At 41.3% G+C, this 11,106-nt stretch overlaps 1 pseudogene; it reads left to right on the top strand.

Annotated features, from left to right (window-relative positions):
• Positions 1–7,411: 7,411 nt before the first annotated feature.
• LOC132493343 (UDP-N-acetylglucosamine--peptide N-acetylglucosaminyltransferase 110 kDa subunit-like) lies at positions 7,412–10,798 on the top strand (annotated as a pseudogene).
• Positions 10,799–11,106: the final 308 nt, after the last annotated feature.

Raw genomic sequence — 11,106 nt, 5'->3', positions numbered from 1 at the left:
GCTATGGGCTTGTCATATATGGCCTTTATTATGTTGAGGTATGTTCCCTCTATGCCCACTTTCTGGAGAGTTTTTACCATGAATGGATATTGAATTTTTTTCAAAAGCTTTTTCTTCATCTATTGAGATGATCATATGGTTTTTAGTGTTCAATTTGTTACTGTGATGATGAGAGACCTAAGACAGCTACAGAGGCTAAGTGACCTTTCCTTCCCTGAATGGGTAGGTATCCTTGTTCTGCCTTCTAATTGAGTTAGTATCTGAGTAAAGAACTGCCAGGTGTCATTTAGTTCACAATACACTGCTGTGGCAATATAGAAATGAATTTGCCTAAATCATTTGGCTTTTCTAAATTATAGTAAATGAATATACTGAATGAATACTTCAACTTAAGGAAATGTTCTTAACAATATATTAATGTAGGCACTTCAGTGGAGAATTGAGAGCAAAACAAATAACTCAGGTAAAGGGTTGAAATTAAGGTACACTCAGTTGTATCCAGTTTCCTTTTGTAAATCTCTTTTTCATTTGAGTGGACAGTCACTGGAGAATATCTGACTTGGGGCTAAGGAAATCTAAGCCTTCTTGGCCACACTGTATTCTCTTATGTCGTTTAATAAAGACACCAGTTGGGTTGCTGAAAAAGTAGTGGGAAAAATCAATCCCTCATATCCAAAGGGCGGCTCTTGAAAATATGTGGATTGTTGTAGTCATTTTGCTCTTCTGGCCTCAGAAGTTCTAATCTTAACCTTAGCCCCTCATGCAGAGAGACTTTTTAAACCAATTCCCACATTACTCATTATGTGACTGTTGAATAAGAGAAACCCAGCTCTTTTCGTATGCTTTCAACCAGTTATCTTCTTCAAATTTTGTTTGGATTGTTATACCTTAATCTTGCCTGGCAAGGGACTTATGGGAATGTTCTTATTGTTTGAAAGTTTGGTGCCAGTATCTGCAAAGAAAGAAGAAAGTAAAGAAGGAAAGGTGTGTTTATCAGTCATCCCAATAGTGAAGGTGTGTGAAAGCAACTTTTGAAAAAGTTAATCTGTCAGAGTTTAGCTGTATTATTACATTTTATTTTATTCATTGAAAATAAATAATTATCAATGAATCCTTTCTAGATTTTCTAGTTTCCCAGAGTTCCCTGCATTCACATTCTAAGCTGAAAAATGGTATTTTAAGTCACTGCTCTCCACCTTATATTATTTATAATCACTCCTCATGACGTCTTCCTTCAAAGAAACGTGATCCTGAGAAGTGTCCTTTGTTTGTCTTTGTGGAATAAGTGATGGGGATGCATCCTGGAGACCTGTGAGATGTTTAAATTGTGGCCTAATGAAACTAGGAAGGAGAGTTCTGGAAAGATCTGGAAAGATGGCTGGTAGAGTGTGGCCAGATGTGGGAGAAGAGAGACTTACAGAGAGAGGGAGAGGAAATTTTCAGAGGGAGAAAATTAAACAAAGAATTCAATAAGTTTTGTTGTGTGGTGTGGGATGCAAGCCTTTCTCTCCCCCTTTCCTTCACAATCTCTTTGTTAAAGACTGTGTTTTTCATTAGTTTTACTAAGATAGGATTTGCCGTTTTGTTTGGATACTGAGAATGGACCCATGGAAACAGTTACATTTGGGTTATCTCTGACTATCTTTAATGAAGAACATAAATATTGGCCACACTATCTATGCACATGCTATCACCATGCCTTTTTTGTTCTCTGTTCATATATCTAAGTCCTCTTCTTTGAGGTCAATCTCAAATCTCATCTGAAATGTACATTTATTGATAGATTCAACCCATAATGAACTGTCCCTTCTTTGTCCTCCTTATGCTCTGATTATCTATAAAACCTCATATTTGAACTTAGAAAGTGTCCAATATGATATATTAGTTATTTCATCAGCATCTGTTATATCCTCAACACAGTTATAAGCTTTTGTGGGGCTGGGATCATACATTCTGTAATTTTTCTCAGTACTTACACTTACTTTGATAAAAAGCGCATTCATTCATCTAAACATCATTTATTGAGTGTTAATTAAATGTCTCAACTCAGTAAATATTGTTTGAATAAATGCATGCATGAATGAGGGAGTATGCAATAGGTAGCCTAATGTACCGCCCAATGTGAAAAAACCAAAAACATAAACACAAAAGCAAGCCAAAAAGTGGACCAGGACTTTCTGTAAAATATCCTGCTTTTTGTTGGATGAGGCCATGAAAATCAAGATGCTCCTGAAAGGTCTTAAGAGCTGACCAAGAATAGTAAACAATTGAAATTCTCTCAGGCTTATTCAACCCTATCACTGGACACATTTATACCTCTCAGGAATGTTATTAAAAGAAGAGATTAATAAAGCTTTTATAGATGAGTTGATAAATCTCTAAATATTTAAATCTTCATTTCCTCCTAAGTTTCTCTATTTTGGGTTTCCAAAAGATTTCAAGAAACCACAGGATAATTAAAAATTTAGACATTATCTTTCTTACCTTCATGTTTTTTGACGTCAAACACCGTTTTATTTTCTCCATAGTGCCGCCCAATTTCCACCAGTACAGTTCTTAAGTGAATTTTGCTCTGGATGGTGGGATATATAAGATGTAAATGAATTGTTTGTATATGTTTTAGAACTCTTCAAAAGGGCCTGGCCATGGAAATGCATTGAATATTGCTTAAATAAGTAAAGTAACTTCCTCAGAATTATTATTCTATTCTGGTTAGGATACTCCCTGCCCTGGTTTGTTAAAATTTCCCTCTAGAGTGGTTTTAATTTTGTTTCTGGTAGGGTCCTAGGATTTATTGCCACACCCATCCTGCATCTGTTTTTCTCTGAATTACTCTCCTTGCAGTTTCTGATTCCTACAGGGCCTTCCAGGTTAGTGACAACCTGGCCATCACAACTCTGGGAAGGACAGGCCTACTTTTCAGAGGTGTTGATGTTTTCTGTACCTGAAGGTTTTCAAGAGATATCAATCTTCCTCACCACCTCCCTTGGCCCTCTTAATGGACTAAGCAGTTCCTCATGAAATTTCTGTAGGATATCTGTACTAACTTCTCAATATTGTTCCATACTGAGTCTAAATTCCTGGCCTCAAGGTAATGTTAGCTTTCTAGCTCCAGCCCCTATTTACATAAGGCCTATACTAAGGAACGGAACCCATACACATCAGTCTGCTCTTATTTCTCTGGATTTAATTTCTCTGTTACTTTCTGAAACATGCAGGTGTTCCTTTCTTTCTTTTAATCTCAGCTATGTGCTTTTAACTTTTTCAAAATTGACCCAGAATTTACATGTGTCTCCAGTAAGAGTACATTAAATTGAGCTTAGTCTGCTCTTCTACTGGCATATTTGATATCCAAATAATTTGCTACTTAACTGGATTCAGTTACCTGTATTTTCAGGCACCTAAAACTCACCATGTTCCAAATTTCCCCCTTTATTGTTAGTAATTTTCTTGGGAATCTGGATAACATTAGATGGAATAAAGTTAGTGAGTGGCCCAGGAATGCCTGAAATTTTGTTTGTCAGAGTGGCCAGGGAAAGTTAAGTAAAGAAGAAAACCAAATGAAAAACAGAATCACATTATTATGGCTGAGACAAGATTCCATACAGAGCTCTCTGTGGAGCTGGGTTGGGTCATAACTTATGCCAGAGCTCTAGGTGGGGTTGACACCATCTCATGCCAAGCTCTCAGTTCTGGGCTAACGTCATCTCTGGTCCACTCTATGGAGTGGAAACTTTGGAGGAATGGCCAATGTGTTCCACGGTGTAGGAAGAGGGAAATTGTGAATGTTCCTTTCTAAATTGTGGAGGAACTAACCACTGTAAATGTGCCTTGAACTATGGTGTTTAATTTGACCAGTCAGATCAATGGCTTTCCCCTTGAATGAAATGCTGCTACGTACATGAGCGGAAAAACAAAACTGGTGTAAGGAATAGATAACTACTGGGAAGCAGCCACATAGCACAGGGAGATCAGCTCTGTGCTTTGTGACCACCTAGAGGGGTGAGATAGGGAGGGTGGGAGGGAGGGAAATGCAAGAGGGAAGAGATATGGGGACATATGTATATGTATAACTGATTTACTTTGTTATAAAGCAGAAACTAACACACCATTGTAAAGCAATTATACTCCAATAAAGATGTTAAAAAAAAAAACTAGTATAAGGAGATGGAGAGACTGGGAGTCTTATTTTCCCAGCAATTAACTTTTTCTCGACCATGACCTTCCCTTTGAGTCTCCTAGACCTTGGGGATGATCATAACCCCTTGGGTTGGGTGTTGGCAACCCCATCTTCACTAGAACCTCTATAGTTAACTTTGATTTTTCCCACTCCGTCTATCCATCCCATGTTTGCAGTCAGACATTTGATCTTGGACTTTTACTGACAAAATATCCTTGAATATAACCATTTCTTTTCACTCCCACTGCTACTGCTTTTGTCACTGCCTTAACTAGGGCTTTATCTTTAAGTCCTTTATATAAATATATAAATAAAATATACAAATAAATAACATATAATATTAATTCTGATGATTTTAAAGTCTTTTCTTTTTTTTTTTTTTTTTTTTTTTTTTTTGCGGTACGTGGGCCTCACTGTTGTGGCCTCTCCCGTTGTGGAGCACAGGCTCTGTACGCGCCAGGCTCAGCGGCCATGGCTCACAGGCCCAGCCGCTCCGCGGCATGTGGGATCCTCCCAGACCGGGGCACGAACCCGTGTCCTCTGCATCGGCAGGCAGACTCTCAACCACTGCGCCACCAGGGAAGCCCTAAAGTCTTTTCTTGATAAAGACTTTTCCTGATAAAGATACACAATATCTTATATAACTATTTTTGTATTATCTGTTCCTTTCTTAGAATTTTAGTCATATGATTCTATCTCTTGGTATGTCTAGAACTTTTTGATTGAATGCTGACTATTTTATTTGGCTTTTTAAATTTTTCTCAGTGGAAATGTTGTTTTGCTTCCAAATATTTTACTCTACCTGGAAGTAGCAAATCTTCAAATTACAATTTATTAAATGCTTTCAAATATCAATACTATAGGTGTCACAAAATCTAGAAAAATGACATTTGAAAATTCACTACTGCCAGATGTGTCTCTATAAAACTTTTTCCCCACTCTTGTAGCTATATATTCTTTAACTGCCTCCTCATATGACAGTTTATGTGTTTTAGAAATAAAATTTTCAGAAATAAACTTTGTCGTTTATAGACATAGATTTCTTTTAACATGGTTGATTAGAGTTTGCTTTTAGTTATTAATAGTTTAGAAAAGTTTATTTCAGCGTCACAATTTATTATTGATAATGTCACATTAATTTTCATTGTTAACTTTGAGAAAACCTCTATGGATTACTTCCTCATAAATATTTACTATTATAAATGCATTACTGATTTCAGTACTGCTATAGGATTGTGCATTACAGGAATTCTGATAAAATACTCATTCACACCATTCCATTACACACATTATTGATGGGGTCTATTCTTTTATTCATTTATTTATTTATTTATTTATTTATTTATTTATTTATTTATTTATGACTGTGTTGTGTCTTCGTTGCTGTGCGCAGGCTTTCTCTAGTTGCAGCGACTGGGGGATACTCTTTGTTGCGGTGTGCAGGCTTCTTACTGTGGTGGCTTCTCTTGTTGCAGAGCACGGGCTCTAGGCACTCAAGCTTCAGTAGTTGTGGCTCGCAGGCTCAGTAGTTGTGGCTCACGGGCTCTAGAGCGCAGGCTCCATAGTTGTGGCACACGGTCTTAGTTGCTCCGCGGCATGTGGGATCTTCCCAGACCAGGGCTCAAACCCATGTCCCCTGCATTGGCAGGTGGCTTCCTAACCACTGTGCCATCAGGGAAGCACCTGGAGTATATTGTTTTTTTGGTTTTTTGGGTTTTTTTGTTTTTGCGGTATGCTGGCCTCTCACTGTTGTGGCCTCTCCCCATTGCGGGGCACAGGCTCCGGACATGCAGGATCAGTGGCCATGGCTCACGGGCCTAGCCGCTACGTGGCATTTGGGATCTTCCCGGACCGGGGCACGAACCCGTGTCCCCTGCATCGGCAGGCAGACTCTCAACGACTACACCACCAGGGAAGCCCTGGAGTATATTCTTGACAGAAGGAAATTTCCGTTTTGACTAAGCATTGAAGAAAACTGAATCTTTGACTTATCTTTCACATGCCTGATGATTGAAATAATTTTCCACAGAATAACTTCTGGTTTTATACTTTTCAGTTCTTTTTTTCTTCTTCAAATGCACATGCTTTGAGAGCTGTGAAGTGCAAGACATGGCTGTATTGTAAGGTGGTTTTTGTCCTTACGCTTCTGTGTCTTGTGCTAGTTAAGTCAGTAGAGTAGTCAGTAAGAGTACTGGAAGTTATTCCTGTAATGGGATATTATATAGTCAATTACATATGGTGGTGTCTGAAAATCACATAATAGCCTCACTTAAAACATCTCCTTAGCCAGATTTCAAAAAAGCCTGTGACCAATCCAATATGATCCAACATAGCGGACTATGATAGAAGGAAAATTGGCAAAGAAATAGACGCTGGTCTTACCTGATGGAAGTTAAAATATCTCACTTTTGACAATTTTGCAAAAACCTATAATTACATGAACTAATTTCTAGGGTTCTTCATAGGACCTAAAAAGGAACCCATAGAGTTGTGGAACAGCAATAGAAGCTACTGTGATGAGAAGCCCCGGCACCACAACAAACAGTAGCCCCCGCTCACCACAAATAGAGAAAGCCTGCACGCAGCACTGAAGGCCCAATGCAGCCAAAATAAAAATAAATAAATAAAAATAAATAAATTTATCTTTTAAAAAGTAATACTCAGGTTTGAGTCATGAGAAATTTGATGAGGAGAAATTAGCTAATGTTTTCAGAACTTTTAAAATATCAAACTCAGTCTCTAAGATCTTAGCATCATATACAACATCGGTTACTTATTAGTGGTTTCGGAAGGCCAATTTAAAATTTTCTCATCTTACTGTATTGAAATTCATGGGCCTAATGTTTTCCACGTTGACTATATGAATGATGAAGAAAAGTCAATCATGTATTTCATTTCCAACTGGACAGAAAACAATATTTTAAAAAGTGTTTGGACTACTGACTTTTGATTTCTTGTAAGGCAAATGGATAGGTAATTTTTATTCCCTGATTAGGAGAAAAATGGTGGAAGAGGGCAGGGTTAAGAATTAAGATTTCAAGAGCATGAGAGGTAGATGGCCAACCAGAGTTCCTAAGGTTCGGTGCCTGTAACTGTTGCCGCCGCTTAAGCCTGCCAAAGCAGTGGTACGGCTGCTGCGCTCGTGTTTGCTCCCTCTAGAAACATTCTTGCCAGTAGTGGCGGCAGCGGGACTCAATTACCCCCTTTTTTCACTCTCTCCAGAAGCTCCAGATGGCGTCTTCTGTGGGCAACGTGGCCGACAGCACAGAACCAATGAAACGTATGCTTTCCTTCCAAGGGTTAGCTGAGTTGGCACATCGAGAATATCAGGCAGGAGATTTTGAGACAGCTGAGAGACACTGCATGCAGCTCTGGAGACAAGAGCCAGGCAATACTGGTGTACTTTTATTACTTTCATCTCTACACTTCCAGTGTCGAAGGCTGGACAGATCTGCCCACTTTAGTACTCTGGCAATTAAACAGAACCCTCTTCTGGCAGAAGCCTATTCGAATTTGGGGAATGTGTACAAGGAAAGAGGGCAGTTGCAGGAAGCAACTGAGCATTACCGGCATGCATTGCGTCTCAAACCAGATTTCATCGATGGTTATATTAACCTGGCAGCCGCATTGGTAGCAGCAGGTGACATGGAAGGGGCAGTACAAGCTTACGTCTCTGCTCTTCAGTACAATCCTTATTTGTACTGTGTTCGCAGTGACCTGGGGAACCTGCTCAAAGCCCTGGGTGGCTTAGAAGAAGCCAAGGCATGTTATTTGAAAGCAGTTGAGACGCAACCGAACTTTGCAGTAGCTTGGAGTAATCTTGGCTGTGTTTTCAATGCGCAAGGGGAGATTTGGCTTGCAATTCATCACTTTGAAAAGGCTGTCACCCTTGACCCCAATTTTCTGGATGCTTATATCAATTTAGGAAATGTTTTCAATGAGGCACGGATTTTTGACAGAGCTGTGGCAGCTTACCTTCGTGCCCTAAGCTTGAGTCCAAATCATGCAGTAGTACATGGCAACCTGGCTTGTGTATACTATGAGCAAGGCCTGATGGATCTGGCAATAGACACCTACAGGCGAGCTATTGAATTGCAACCACATTTCCCTGATGCTTACTGCAACCTAGGAAACGCTCTCAAAGAGAAGGGCAGTGTTGCTGAAGCAGAAGATTGTTATCATACAGCTCTCCGGCTGTGTCCCACCCATGCAGACTCTCTGAATAACCTAGCCAATATCAAAGGAGAACAGGGAAACCGTGAAGAGGCAGTTCGCTTGTATCGTAAAGCATTAGAGCTCTGCCCAGACTTTGCTGATGCCCATTCAAATTTAGCAAGTGTGCTGAAGCAGCAGGGAAAACTGCACGAAGCTCTGATGCATTATAAGGAGGCTATTCGAATCAGTCCTACCTTTGCTGATGCCTACTGTAATATGGGAAACACCCTACGGGAGATGCAGGATGTTCAGGGAGCCTTGCAGTGTTATACTCGTGCCGTTCAGATCAGCCCTGCATTTGCGGATGCCCACAGCAATCTGGCTTCCATTCACCACGATTCAGGGAATATTCCAGAAGCAATTGCTTCTTATCGCACTGTTCTGAAGCTTCAACCTGACTTTCCTGACGCTTATTGTAATTTGGCTCATTGCTTGGACAGACTATGATGAGCGAATGAAGAAGTTGGTCAGCATTGTGGCTGACCAGTTGGAGAAGAATAGGTTGCCTTCTGTGCAGCCTCATCATAGTATGCTCTATCCTCTTTCTCATGGCTTCAGGAAGGCTATTGCTGAGAGGCATGGGAACCTCTGCTTGGCTAATATAAGTGTCCTTCATAAACCACCGTATGAACATCCAAAAGACCTGAAGCTCAGTGATGGTCGACTGCGTGTAGGATACGTGAGTTCTGACTTTGGGAATCATCCTACTTCTCATCTTATGCAGTCTATTCCAGGCATGCACAATCCTGATAAATTTGAGATATTCTGTTATGGCCTGAGCCCACATGATGGCACAAACTTCCGAGTGAAGGTGATGGCAGAAGCCAATCATTTCATTGATCTTTCTCAGATTCCATGCAATGGGAAAGCAGCTGATCGCATCCATCAAGATGGTATACACATCCTTGTAAATCTGAATGGTTATACCAGGGGTGCTCGAAATGAACTCTTTGCTCTCAGGCCAGCTACTATTCAGGCAATGTGGCTGGTGTACCCTGGGACTAGTGGTGCACTTTTCATGGATTATATCATCACTGATCAGGAAACTTCACCTGCTGAAGTTGCTGAGCTGTATTCTGAGAAACTGGCTTATATGCCCCATACTTTCTTTATTGGTGATCATGCTAATATGTTCCCTCACCTGAAGAAAAAAGCCGTCATCGATTTTAAGTCCAATGGGCACATTTATGACAATCGGATTGTGCTGAATGGCATCGACCTCCAAGCATTTCTTGATAGTCTATCAGATGTGCAAATAGTCAAGATGAAATGTCCCGATGGAGAAGACAACGCAGACAGCAGTAATACAACTCTTTTTTTTTTTTTTTTTTTTTTGCGGTATGCGGGCCTCTCACTGCTGTGGCCTCCCCCGTCGCGGAGCACAGGCTCCGGACGCGCAGGCTCCGGACGCGCAGGCTCAGCGGCCATGGCTCACGGGCCCAGCCGCTCCGCGGCATATGGGATCCTCCCAGACCGGGGCACGAACCCGCATCCCCTGCATCGGCAGGCGGACTCCCAACCACTTGCGCCACCAGGGAGGCCCTACAACTCTTAATATGCCTGTCATTCCTATGAATACTGTTGCAGAAGCAGTTATTGAAATGATTAACAGAGGACAAATTCAGATTACAATTAATGGATTCAGTATTAGCAATGGGCAGGCAACTACCCTGATCAACACTAAGGCTGCCACTGGAGAGGAGGTTCCCCGTACCATTATTGTAACCACACGTTCTCAGTACGGGTTACCGGAAGATGCCATTGTGTACTGTAACTTTAATCAGTTGTACAAACTTGACCCATCTACTTTGCAGATGTGGGCAAATATTCTGAAGCGTGTTCCCAATAGTGTACTGTGGCTGTTGCGTTTTCCAGCAGCAGGAGAAGCTAATATTCAACAGTACGCACAAAATATGGGCCTTCCCCCGAACCGTATCATTTTTTCCCCTGTTGCTCCTAAAGAGGAACATGTTCGGAGAGGCCAGCTGGCTGATGTCTGCTTGGACACTCCACTCTGTAATGGACACACCACAGGGATGGACGTCCTTTGGGCAGGGACCCCCATGGTGACTATGCCAGGAGAGACTCTTGCTTCCCGAGTTGCAGCTTCCCAGCTCACTTGTTTAGGCTGTCTTGAGCTGATTGCTAAAAATAGACAAGAATATGAAGAGATAGCTGTGAAACTGGGAACTGATGTAGAATACCTGAAGAAAATTCGTGGCAAAGTCTGGAAGCAGAGAACATCTAGCCCTCTGTTCAACACCAAACAATACACGATGGAACTAGAGCGGCTCTATCTACAGATGTGGGAGCATTATGCAGCTGGCAACAAACCTGATCACATGATTAAGCCTGTTGAAGTCACTGAGTCGGCCTAAATAATGACTGTGTGCCCAGGAGAATTACCCCTGTAGCTGAGCCTCAGCCTTCTGGGGGAAAGGGAACTACTTTTTCAATATCGTGTTGCAGATGGGTGACACACAATGATAAGAAATAGCACAGCCAGACTTGCTTCCTGCATGATCATGACAGGGAGAGACACAAGAGATGGGAAACTGCTGTTCCACAAGGAGATTCCATCGAATTTTGCCGCAGCCAGGTGTCTGGAAGGTCTGGAAGGTAAGTCTGGAAGGTCTGATCTCCCTTGGTCTTCCAGGGGATGGATGGTTAGTGTGGAAGGGAGATAGAGATTGCCCAGCCGTTTTGTGATT

The sequence above is a fragment of the Mesoplodon densirostris genome, chromosome 7 (assembly GCF_025265405.1).
Source record: "Mesoplodon densirostris isolate mMesDen1 chromosome 7, mMesDen1 primary haplotype, whole genome shotgun sequence".
Lineage (NCBI taxonomy): Eukaryota > Metazoa > Chordata > Mammalia > Artiodactyla > Ziphiidae > Mesoplodon > Mesoplodon densirostris.
This window is presented reverse-complemented; position numbering and strand designations above follow the sequence as displayed.